The sequence below is a fragment of the Osmerus eperlanus genome, chromosome 22 (genome assembly GCF_963692335.1).
Source record: "Osmerus eperlanus chromosome 22, fOsmEpe2.1, whole genome shotgun sequence".
Lineage (NCBI taxonomy): Eukaryota > Metazoa > Chordata > Actinopteri > Osmeriformes > Osmeridae > Osmerus > Osmerus eperlanus.
The window spans coordinates 1,681,902-1,695,514 of NC_085039.1; positions in this window are offsets into that span (position 1 = coordinate 1,681,902).

Sequence of the window (13,613 nt, forward strand, 5' to 3'; positions counted from 1 at the left end):
TTGCATTGACTTTACATGTTATCTCGCCGCGCAAATAATTTGCTTTCCATTCCATGTGAACACAGCATTAGAGTGCATCAATGTATTTAAAATATACATAAATTATAAAGTTATATTTGTGTGGTATTGTGTGGGGTTCCCTTTTTTTACTCTATAGCACAAAAACCACAAGGGCGTTGTTAACTCTGTATTTATCTCTCTCCATTAAGATTTGAAAAGTCTGAAAATGTTTAATCTCACTGCAACAGCGATACCACCCATTTTGAGATGACCTGTATTGCTTACTATGTAAGGTATACAGAATGTACCCCCTCATCCACTGGTTACAGAGACACATAGGTTACAAGATAGACAATAAAATTACATTTACTCTCAATAGGTCTGTAAAGTTTCTTTTACAAACAGACCTATGAGATTTTGTTGAACACATCTGGTTTAAACATAAAAAATTGAATGAAAACCCTCCATTTTGACTACTGTATTTCTAAAAAGTAATAAATAGTTTTAACCTTTTTTCACATTTGCTATCCCAGCAAAATACAAGATTTTGCATTGAAAGGTCAAGGGTGCAACCATGTTCCTGCTCTTGTGTAATGCATTTGTCAAATAGGTAATGCTCTGGGGTCTCTGATTTGAAAATAAATTATATAATAATACATTAATAATAAAAAGGTAGGCCAACTCCTCACAAATTTAGATTGTAGTGATGAAGGCAGCTGAAGAATTTAGACAAAATAAAGTTCACATCAATATAAACTTTATTTGTCTAGTTGTCTGGCCTGTGAATTTTAATAATGTTAATGTTTTCATACAGTGTGTTGAAATGAAGTTGTAAAAACGTTTGCTTTAAAAAAGTAAAACCAGCTTTTCACATTAGTTTAATCGTTTTTTATTATGTAACAGGCCTACAACTCTTGCAACATCACAAGTGAAGTTCATCAGCATTTAAAGATTGCTGTCGAAAATGGATCAGCATAATTAATCCTTTGAGCTACTGAAAATTAAACAATACAAAAATAGCTCACCTAAATTTACTACAGGTTGCACATTTTCTTAATTTACACAAGCAAGTATATGACTGCAGACTGCTTCCACATTAAACTTTTAGGGAGATTTTAAATAAAAACATGAACCAATAGAACTCTTTGCCGCTTCACAATAATAATAATGCATTTGTCAAATAGGTAATGCTCTGGGGTCTCATTTATAAACTTTGCATAAGCACAAAACGGGGCTGAAAATGTGCGTACGCCACTTCCCATGCAAAGGTTGTGATTTATAAAAACAAATTGACGGGAGAATGTGCGGTCCTCCACGCAAACTCTGACCCATGCGTAGGCCTACGCACATTTTGGAGACAGTGGGAATTGGCGACACAGATGACCGTACTAGTCAGACTGCAGAAAGTAAATGTGGGAAGAACGATTAGTAATATTTATATATTTTGTTTTCCTCACACACGTTTTTTTCACTCCATTTCATCATTATCATGAGAATTAAATCCAGCAGTGTTATTTGCGCTTGTACTGAGTAATAATTGTTCCATAAACACCTTGTACAATCCAACTTATAAGAAGATTGGTGATGCGGCCTTTGTGAATTACACCCCAAAACTATGGAACTAATTACCCATAAATATTAGGAAAGCAAACACGCTAGACATTTTCAAAAGACATCTTTTTACCAAAGCATTTAACTAATTTTATCTCAGAACGGTTTTACTACTTAGTTTACTATTAGTTTTATTATTGTTTTTTGTATTTGAGAGACCACAGATAGATTGCGGCTAGTCTGGGTTGTTATATGTTTTGGAAACTGCAAAGGCAGCTCGAGTCTAAGTCGGATTCGAGAGACGCAGATAGATTGCGGCTAGTCTGGGTTGTTATATGTTTTGGAAACTGCAAAGGCAGCTCGAGTCTAACGGTGCGTTTACACTGCAGCGACGCGATGCGAGCGACAACATGTTTTCCATTCATTTTCAATGGAGCCAGGCGAATCGCTTGCGTGGTGCATTGTGGGTAGCGACGCGACGCGATCGAGTTGAGATTTTCTCAACTTTATGCAAATGAGGAGCGATTTTCGCTAGCGATGGCCAATGGCAGTGTTTTCTTGTTTCTCGTAACGTAGCAACCATGGTAAACATTTCTAGCTTTCAGTTTTTAAGATGGAGGAGAAACTAATCGCCTGTGTGGCTGCATATCCAGTCCTGTACGATACGTCTCTGTATTTGTACAAAGACATTAATAAAAAGAATGAGGCCAGGCGCAGGTTTGCCGACGTTGTCGGTGCTCCTGGTGTTTTTTTTGTACTTTGTACTCTCGAACAAAGTTACGTTCCAGGGAGTTCCAGCCGGGCTACTACTATAAACCCGGCTGGAACTCCCTGTATCGACAGATTAGCAAAGACTTTGAGTACTATAATAAAACGTTTTTACACATGTCAACGTGTATGTCTATTAAACAGTTTTGTATTTTGTATACAAGTTGTATTTTGATCGATGTTGCGAGTACGTAAACCCAAGTCTGCACACTTGGCCATGACAACTACAACAGTGACTTTAGAGAACTACAATTCTACATTAATCTGTTTGATACGCCCCCGCGCGTGGTGAACTGTGGGAAGGCGAGCGATGGCAAGCGATTCGCGTCGCTGCAGTGTAAACGCACTGTAAGATGGATTTGAGAGACCACAGATAGATTGCGACTAGTCTGGGTTGTTATATGTTTTGGAAACTGCAAAGGCAGCCCGAGTTTAAGACGGATTCGAGAGACCGCAGATAGATTGCGGCTAGTCTGGGTTGTTACATTTAGTCATTTAGCAGACGCTCTTATCCAGAGCGACTTACAGTAAGTACAGGGACATTCCCCCGAGGCAAGTACGGTGAAGTACCTTGCCCAAGGACACAACGTCATTTGGCACGCCCGGGACTTGAACTGGCAACCTTCAGATCACTAGCCCGATTCCCTAACCGCTCAGCCACCTGACTCCATTGTTATATGTTTTGGAAACTGCAAAGGCAGCTCGAGTCTAGGACGGATTTGAGAGACGCAGATAGATTGCGCCTAGTCTGGGTTGTTATATGTTTTGGAAACTGCAAAGGCAGCTCGAGTCTAAGACGGATTCAAGAGACCGCAGATAGATTGCGGCTAGTCTGGGTTGTTATATGTTTTGCAAACTGCAAAGGCAGCTCGAGTCAAAGACGGATTCGAGAGACGCAGATAGATTGCGCCTAGTCTGGGTTGTTATACGTTTTGGAAACTGCAAAGGCAGCTCGAGTCTAAAACGGATTCAAGAGACCGCAGATAGATTGCGGCTAGTCTGGGTGTTATATGTTTTGGAAACTGCAAAGGCAGCTTAGTCTAAGACGGATTCGAGAGACCGCAGATAGATTGCGGCTAGTCTGGGTTGTTATATGCTTTGGAAACTGCAAAAGCAGCTCGAGTCTAAAACGGATTCGAGAGACCGCAGATAGATTGCGGCTAGTCTGGTTTGTTATATGTTTTGGAAACTGCAAAGGCAGCTCGAGTCTAAAACGGATTTGAGAGACCACAGATAGATTGCGGCTAGTCTGGGTTGTTATATGTTTTGCAAACTGCAAAGGCAGCTCGAGTTTAAGACGGATTCGAGAGACGCAGATAGATTGCGCCTAGTCTGGGTTGTTATATGTTTTGGAAACTGCAAAGGCAGCTCGAGTCTAAGACGGATTCAAGAGACCGCAGATAGATTGCGACTAGTCTGGGTTGTTATATGTTTTGGAAACTGCAAAGGCAGCTCGAGTCTAAGACGGATTTGAGACTGCGGCTTATGTGTTTGGATTCCCCCAAAGTCTTGTATTTTGTTGAGTTACATTTTAATTCTTTTTTTTAACATTTTTATTCTTTTTTAAATTTTATTTGTATTACTTTTATCACTTGTATTATTGTTTTTATTGATTTTATGTAAAGCACATTGAGCTGCAATTCTTGTATGAAATGTGCTATATAAAGTCTTATTATTATTATTATTAACTCAAATTTTAAATCAAAATTCAGCGCTGTTTCACATGGAATACAGGATCACATATCCTACCTTTAGATAACTGCAGAACACAGTGTATAACTAAATATATTTCTTTAATACTATGCATATATCATCAAATGTCAAAAACTGGAAATATAGTCGTTAAGCTCCCGCGCAATCGCTACACTCTACGTCCTCGTTATCAGTCCAGACTTTAAAGGGGTGATTGACTGGGTTTTTGAGGTATTTCACACTGTTCCTTAAAGATCCTGTAAAGTGGACCTGGAAACGAGTTTTAAGTTCGCCACATCACAGAATAATGTGTTATTAACTACCCATCCAAATTCGAATGAAAAAATAACACTGACAAGTATGTTAAATTAGGCTTTGAAATCATGAAAAAATCAGCAGTCTTCTCTTCTTGAGACTGGGGGGGCGTGTCGCCTGAAGGAGCTGAAGCTACGACCTCGCTGCCTAGTGCCTACCTCCGACCCAGATAATGGACGCTATGTCAAGCCGAACAAAACCGTATAGAATTAGTATTTATTTGTTCAATGAGTGAAACATACAGATGCATATAAATGAAATGTTCCCCTGAGCTGTAACAGTAAAAATGGACACCAGAGACAGCAGACAGTGAGCTCTCCAACTAGGCTACTTCTAACACATTAGCTACCATTTCACCAAAATACCATCATTCTACACCGAGTAGCCTAATATCAATTTAGCGGTTTGCACTAACTCATAGCAGAGATACCTCTGGAAAAGTTATCTAGTATAATTATAACAAGCACACAGAACTGAGTGATGAACTGCTGGTGGCGGTGGATGGTCCAGGTGCGACCGGAGGATGAACGCGCTGCAAGAGAAGCCGTGTGTTGGTGAACCCTGTCTGTCTCTGGTCCATGTTAAAACTGTCCGCTGTGAAATGGTCAGTGCAGAGGCGGCTGTTGGAGTTTATCCGAAGCTTTCAATGAGCGTGTCTTTTCACAAAATCTATCCACCTATTTTTCCTTTCATTAGCAATAGTGAACTTAAATGGCGTTGCAGCGCAGCTGTAGTTCTTGCATCCAGGGAAGATGCAGTTGCAGGTGGTGAGAGACATCCTGAAGATAGCTAGCTAGCTGATGTAGGCTACAATAACAGTACAGCAGGAGGAGCCATTTAGTGATCTGACGTAGATAGGGCGAAATGACGTAGATAGGGCATGTTTTGGCTCCGCCCATTAAAACCTGATCTGAAAACGGAAGAGAAACTGTTCTTCGGTTTAACTCCACATTTCAGTGTGACAAAGTTTTAGCGCTTTGCACATGCTTTCAGGAACTCATTTCACACGTTTATACTGTACTGAGAAGCAAATCATGGAATTTGCTTTACAGGATCTTAAATAGACTACTGTTCATAACAACACGCTTTTGTTTTCAAATTGTATCTCGACTCGGGGTATCACTGACACAGTTGACGCCACTCGCACAGTTTTTTTTATTGGTGATCCACCGGCCACCAAATAATGTGTTTTTCGGGCCTCCACCAATAGGCTAACAGTGTCTGAGAAGTTGCACTTGTTTTTTTCACACCGGTCGCCATGATTCACCGTAAAGAACAATCACATGCCAGGGTCATTAATATACTGGATTAGCATTCATGAGGACTAAGTTATTTTAGCTGTTAACCGTCCTGCCTTGATGAGTTTCACCTGTAACCGGTTTAGTGTCACTATGTTAGTTTGTTTACTCATTAGTTGGGTTGTTAGGTTCATCCACTTTACCTGGGTCTTGTTTACTGGTTTCTTATTTAAATCCATGTTTTTGTTCTGTCCTTTGCAAAGTCTTGATCTTTTGTAGTCAGTATGGGTGATAACTGATCATGTGGCATAGTCTTTCTGAGTTTATGACCTTTTGCCTGTTCTTTGACCAAATATTTGGATTACCTTGTTAGGTACATGCAAGAGTTTGCCATTGTGATGGCAAACTCTTGCATGTACCTGACTACAACTCAGATTTCCTGCATTGTCGGTGCCTGGGCCCTCAGTACTCTGCAAAAAATATGCACTTAGAAAACTTTGTTGGTTATCATGTGGTACACACAGGGAGTGGGAACACCCACACACACAAGCTTGCTCCAATGTCCACCGATGAAATGCACCCCCTGCTTTTCTCCCATCCTGCTGTCCTTCCTCCAAGGGCCACCATATCAGTGGCACCCGGGCGCCAAGACCAACTGCTCACCCATGTCCTGCCAGGAGAGTGATCGGAGGAGGAGCCGGTTGAGGAGCCGGTGATCGGAGGAGGAGCCGGCTCACATCGGTTGAGGAACCGATGTGAGCATGGGAAGAACATGCAAACAAAAAGGCCTGGGAGATAGCCCACCTGAGCACCAATAGTCTTCAAGTGGGAATGGAACCCATGACCTTCTTGCTGTGAGGCGGCAGTGTAAACCTGTAAATAAAATAAGGCAAGCAAGGTTTATCTATGAATTAACTTTGCATTGTCTTGTTACAGGTCATGGTAAAGGGGTCATATGTATGAGAACACATCAGAGATGGGCAAAATACATCAAAATGTCTTTTGATACAAAATAAAAAATACCCCTCAAATAAATGTATTAAAATAAACTACAAAATACTGGTGCCAGAAAATGTAACAAAATACAATACATGTATTTTGTATTTAAAATATAGGAAATACTTTTTCTGGATTTTCCGTTTTCTCACAATTTGGTATAGCAGAGCATTCAGGTTTGGGCTATATAATGTACACAAAGTTCTGGTGAACCCAACAAAAAGAAAGAAGTCACAGAATGTCAGTGTAACTAAGCCAAGCTATTAAAAGACAATAACTTGATTGATTATGTATATATATTTTTTTATTAATGGGACTTAACAGCCCATAAACTTACAAACTTCGATATATTTATTCATTCAATATTGTCTCAAAATGATCTGATAATGTTCTTGTGTGGTTTTCAAAGCTTATAATAAATAGTTGTTGGGTGGGTGGGAGAGGCGTGGCGGAGTCAGGGTGGCACAGAGAGGGTTAAGCTTTCGTGACACTGACAAATCCATCACTCACCCACTCACTCTCACTCACACACACACCTAAATCAATATAAGCTGAGCAGGGGAAACTGAAGCATCAGATCGTTCAACTTTCTGTACAAAAAATAAACTTACAAACTTCAATACAAAATTGAACAGATAACTTAACATGTGAGTTGAGACCCAACCACTGAGTAGCCAGTTTAGTTGCCTTTAAGAACAACTAACTTTTCAAATTTTTCTGGGGTTAACCGCCTCCTGTGCGGATGGAATATTATTCCTGCAAACGAGAACAGTCTCTCAACCGGAGCTGAAGAGGGGAGGGTTGTGTTAAATCGAACAAAAAGGAGCTTGATAAGTGGGTACTGCTGAAGAGAAAGCAGGTCTTTTCTGGTGTCCTCCAGAAAACGAAGGGTCTCTAACTCAGCTTTGATCGGAAGACTGAACTCGTGAACTGTTTTTTGATTCGTCGATAAAGTATTTCGAGTATTTTAAATACAAAATTACTCCACTCTAAAGTATTTTGTTACAAATTACATTAGATTTTTTATCGGCCCTATCAAATACAAATGACAAAATCCTCAAAAGTATTGAAATATGTATTTCAAATACAAGTAATTGAAATACTGCCCATCTCTGGAACACATGCTCGGTGCAATCCTCATCTGACTTAAGGATCTGACATTGGATCTGTAATGGTTCACAATGCCCTATGCATCAAGCATGAATGATTGTTATTGAGGCAGCTCACTAATTGTAGTGATTAGTATTTGTTTACAGTTAAAGGTAACCAAATATCCCAAAGCATGTTTGATTCGTTTTTGCACATTTAGGGCCAGCAATGATTAAACTAAATTCGTCAATTTCAAGATAAATGTTCTGAAGTAGGAAACTACCTAAAGAAGACATTTAGCCTCTCATCTCAAAGCCTTTCCTTTTGAGAGATTATCATCAATCTAAATGATCCCAAATAATAATATTTTTTATAAAAACACTATCAAAAACTAAAGAGAAATTGGTGGGTTAGGTTACAGTAGACACAAACAACTGTGTTGTGTAGTTAAACACAATTAATTGGCTGGTTAAGAATGTGTCTTCCCATTGTAAACGCCAGACATGATTCCAAAAGCATGTTGTCTTAAAAAATAGAGAATGGTATTCCAGTTAGCGGGTTTAACAAACCATGAACCTAACCCTGAACTCTGAGTTGATCTACTCTAAAATGGGGAAACTCCGACTTTTCGGTTCCAGAAAAGCTTATTGGGTGTGCTTTGCCTTCGGCAAGGGCACAACCTTTGTTCTCTCACATATATATTTATTATTTATTATTGTTTATTTTCGCCCCCCTAAGGATCTGTCAATATTTGGACTACATAGACAACGCCTGTGCCAAAATATTTGTCTTGGTCTCGATTGCGTTGCTTGTATTTTTATTTACGTTCCGTTGCACGGTTTAGGAGGTTACAACGTTTTTGTGGCAAAAAAGTGCCTTTAGTCGACGAAGGGTACTCAGTGCTATCTACGTCACCACGTCAGCACACGTTAGCAACGACGCATGGATTGATGTGCTGTTGCACAGTGAGTATCGTATCGTGCCGTGGTGTACTACTACCAAAGAACTTATATTGACTCTTTGCTACTACTAGCAGCATCATACATGTACATTTAAGCAAATCAAGACTTGCATGTACAGTAAGTAATGTCACATTAAAGAATGTATGTAAAGTTTAAACTCAAGCTTGTGTGGTGCGTCGCTGGCTTCAGTGCCACATAGTGATGTGTCGTTCTTGAACGATTCGTTCATTTTGAACGAATCCTTACAAGGACTCGGGAGTAACGAGTCCTCTCAAAGAATGATTCGTTCATTTTCTCGTGGCCGCGCATCGGGACTGTTGCATAGGCTCGTCCAAGTAAACAGAAATTATTCGGTAATTTTCCGACTCGGTCTTTGGGTATGAGTCTTTGGATCATTTTTCACGTGACCTGCATAGGCTCTGTAGTGGTAGCTAGAGGAAACGCTAGAGGGAACGATTCGTTAATTTCCCGATGAACGAATGACTTGAAAAAAGATTCCTTCATTTTACTGAACGAGATTCAAAGAACCGAATCAGTAAAATGATCCGAACTTCCCATCACTAGTGCCACAGCCTAAACTTTATGTCAAAACAAACATTCTCATTTCCGGCGCTTTCAAACAATCCCCTCACTCAGTGAAGTTTGGCTAGCCAGCGCAACTAGCTTGCTCGTAGCAAACTTCTTTTGAATTAGCCATTTCTCCCTAAATAGATGTAAAGCTTATTTACGTTGTTGGGGGCATATTTTCAGTTTGCAGATGGTACTGTTTGAATCGCAATTCCATCTGAAATACTGCTGGTGACAACGTTGCTACAGTAGCTTGTTTCAAAGGGGGTTCGCTTGTTTCAAAGGGGGTTCTTGAGTAGGCTAAATGCTTGAAAATATCACTAGATGGGGAAAAAACTTAAGGGGACGGACCCACCTGCAACCGACGCAAGCGAGCATACCCTACAATTTCCACAGAAATTGTACCCTAGTTTGAATTTGTTAAGTCAACTCGGAGTTAAGCGCGGGCATGAGAACTATTAAAAGCCAACATCAATGGAGCTCCGATACTAGGATCCACCATGGCACCCAGTGACAAAAAACGTTGTCCTACTTAACCACACTTCAGATATAAGTTTCATTTCGTGTTTATGGTCAATCTAAGCACATATTCCGGAAAAAGCAACACGGCTGTTGTAGCAGCGTATACAACAGCAGTTACTCTACGTAACCTTGGTTTCAATCATATTCGACATGATACAAAGTAAATATCAATTGGTGCCTATTTCAACTTGTAGTGGCAGTTACCATAGATATATATAAACACTAGATGTCTTACGGCGGAGTCTAGAACGTCCGCACGTGGCGGCCATCTTGCGACAGTCAACTCGCTCACCCATAACATTGTGTTGATGCTACATGTACTTTTTAAATGACCATAACTTTCTCAATTTTCAACCGTTTTTGAAACGGTTTGTTTTTTTATCAACGTCAGAGATGTCGGTATGCCACTGCATACTTATGAATAATTATGTTATTTTTTTTTATAGAATAGAAGTATGCAATGGCATACCGACATCTCTGACGTTGATAACAAACCAAACCGTTTCAAAATCGGTTGAAAATTGAGAAAGTTATGGTCATTTAAAAAGTACATGTAGCATCAACACAATGTTATGGGTGAGCGAGTTGACACAGTAAATATCCATAGATGGCCGCCACGTGCGGACGTTCGACTCCGTTGTCCGGCAACGCGGACGACACATCTAGTGTTTATATATATCTATGGCAGTTACCCCCAATAGAATGCTTTTCATCACAGGATGATGATGATGATTAAGATGACGAAGAGACATTGCTGCCGCAGAAATGTATGCAGAGAATTATGTATGGTAGCTACTGGTAATTCTCTCCCCATGTACTTTTATTTACAGGCTTGTGTGGAATTGTCAGTTACACTGACATTATGAGAATAATTAATATAAAAAACGATTTGCACATTCTGATCCTGTTGAACAGAGCATGGATGCTGTATACAGTGAGATGTTCATTTAATGGAAGGTGAATTCTGCATGTGGAACTGTGAAATTAAATGTAATCTCATGTATTCCCAGTTACAAGTAAATGAGTTGTACAAACTGCACCTCATGAAGAAAGTGCCAAAAACTGACCAAGAGATGGTGTAGGCCTACTTAGGGTAGAAGAATAAATGCTAATCTTAAAAAAGATTGACTGGAACACCAGTTACAAGAGCATGCATGGTCACAGGTGATGTTATTTGCAGGAACAAGAGCCTACAGTTAGGTCCATAAATATTTGGACATTGACACAATTTTCATCATTTTGGCTCTGTATACCACCACAATGGATTTGAAATGAAACAATCAAGATGTGCTTTAAGTGCAGACTTTCAGCTTTAATTTCAGGGTATTTACATCCAAATCAGGTGAAAGGTGTAGGAATTACAACACATTTTATATGTGGCCCCCCCCCCCTTTTTAAGGGACCAAAAATAATTGGACAAACTAACATAATCATAAATCTAATTGTCACTTTTAATACTTGGTTGCAAATCCTTTGCAGTCAATGACAGCCTGAAGTCTGGAACCCATAGACATCACCAGACGCTGGGTTTCGTCCCTGGTGATGCTCTGCCAGGCCTCTACTGCAACTGTCTTCAGTTCCTGCTTGTTCTTGGGGCATTTTCCCTTCAGTTTTGTCTTTAGCAAGTGAAATGCATGCTCAATTGGATTTAGGTCAGGTGATTGACTTGGCCATTGCAGAACATTCCACTTCTTTGCCTTAAAAAACTCTTTGGTTGCTTTCGCAGTATGCTTCGGGTCATTGTCCATCTGCACTGTGAAGCGCCGTCCTATGAGTTCTGAAGCATTTGGCTGAATCTGAGCAGATAATATTGCCAGAAACACTTCAGAATTCATCCTACTGCTTTTGTAAGCAGTCACATCATCGATAAATACAAGGGAACCAGTTCCATTGGCAGCCATACATGCCCACGCCATAACACTACCTCCACCATGCTTCACTGATGAGGTGGTATGCTTTGGATCATGAGCAGTTCCTTCCCTTCTCCATACTCTTCTCTTCCCATCATTCTGGTACAAGTTGATCTTGGTCTCATCTGTCCATAGGATGTTGTTCCAGAACTGTACAGGGTCTTTTAGATGTTTTTTGGCAAACTCTAATCTGGTCTTCCTGTTTTTGAGACTCAACAATGGTTTACATCTTGTGGTGAACCCTCTGTATTTACTCTGGTGAAGTCTTCTCTTAATTTTTGACTTTGACACAGATACGCCTACCTCCTGGAGAGTGTTCTTGATCTGGCCAACTGTTGTGAAGGGGTTTTTCTTCACCAGGGAAAGAATTCTTCTGTCATCCACCACAGTTGTTTTCCGTGGTCTTCCGGGTCTTTTGGTGTTGCTGAGCTCACCAGTGCGTTCTTTCTTTTTAAGAATGTACCAAACAGTTGATTGAGCCACACCTAATGTTTTTGCTATCTCTCTGATAGGTTTGTTTAGATTTTTCAGCCTAACGATGGCTTGCTTCACTGATGGTGACAGCTCTTTGGACTTCATATTGAGAGTTGACAGCAACAGATTCCAAACACAAGTACCATACTTGAAATGAACTCTAGACCTTTTATCTGCTCCTTGTCAATGAAATAACGAACTCCCATGAGGGAATAACATACACCTGGCCATGGAACAGCTGAGCAGCCAATTGTCCAATTACTTTTGGTCCCTTAAAAAGGGGGGGGGCACATATAAAATGTATTGTAATTCCTACACCGTTCATCTGATTTGGATGTAAATACCCTGAAATTAAAGCTGAAAGTTTGCACTTAAAGCACATCTTGATTGTTTCATTTCAAATCCATTGTGGTGGTATACAGAGCCAAAATGATGAAAATTGTGTCAATGTCCAAATATTTATGGACCTAACTGTATATGTATAGTAATTGTTGAATTTGCTGAATTTCTTTTTTGACCAAGAGATGGTGTACTTAGGGCAGAAGAATAAAGGCTGATCTTGTAAGGCTATCAACCAGCCCCCACCTGTCATATGATAAAATCTGGAGTTACTGGATGGAGTCTCAACTTGATGGCTCCCACACATCATTGTGTAACTTACTGTAGCATTGCTAGTCATATGTTGATAAGTAAGGGTTAAAATTGTGGTGTTATTAGTTGTTCTTGGGTATAAAAGGAATTGTGAAGAATTGTTCTGTGGATTCTTGATCTGCTGAGACCTTCTCATCAGCTCTGGCTTGTCCTACTCCTTCTTCCTCACCTCTTGCTTTCTATCTCTGGTTTACAATAATTATGGTAGAGTAGGTAGGAGTTAACCTTAATTGATTTCGTTCACTTGCAATATGATTCAATTATTATTTTATTTAACCTTACTTTAACCATTCTTGCTCTATTTAAGCCATAGAGTCAAATAACTGTAATTCAATTGGTATTGGCATTATTTGGTTAATGTTATTACACTGTTCAGTTTCCCATCTTCCTTCAAACCATAGGGGAATTAGTTTAGGTTGTTTGGCCAATATTGACCCCTACAATCTTGAAATAGATTTGCTGAAACACCAGTTACAGGACGGTACATGGTCACAGGTGAATCATGTAAATTGTAGGAACAATAGCCGATAAAAATACTCATTGTTGGATTTCTATTTGTAGGCAATGAAGATGACCAAATACAATTTCAATTATTTGTCTTTATTTCGGTACCAAAAAGCATTTGGTCAGTTCTGAGTGCACGTCCACGGTGTGTAACATTAGCGATGTAAGGGCTGAGAATGTTGCTAAAATAAATTACAGATTGTGACGGGAAACGGTAACGTTAACTTAGGTATTCATCAGGGAATTAAAGCATATTGAATCGCAGTCTTGAAATCCTCTCCCGGCGTATAACTAAGCGAATTAAATTTTGTTTGAAATCAATTGGCTGAACCAGGAAAGGATATCCCATGTCTGCCAACGCTATCAGGCTCAGA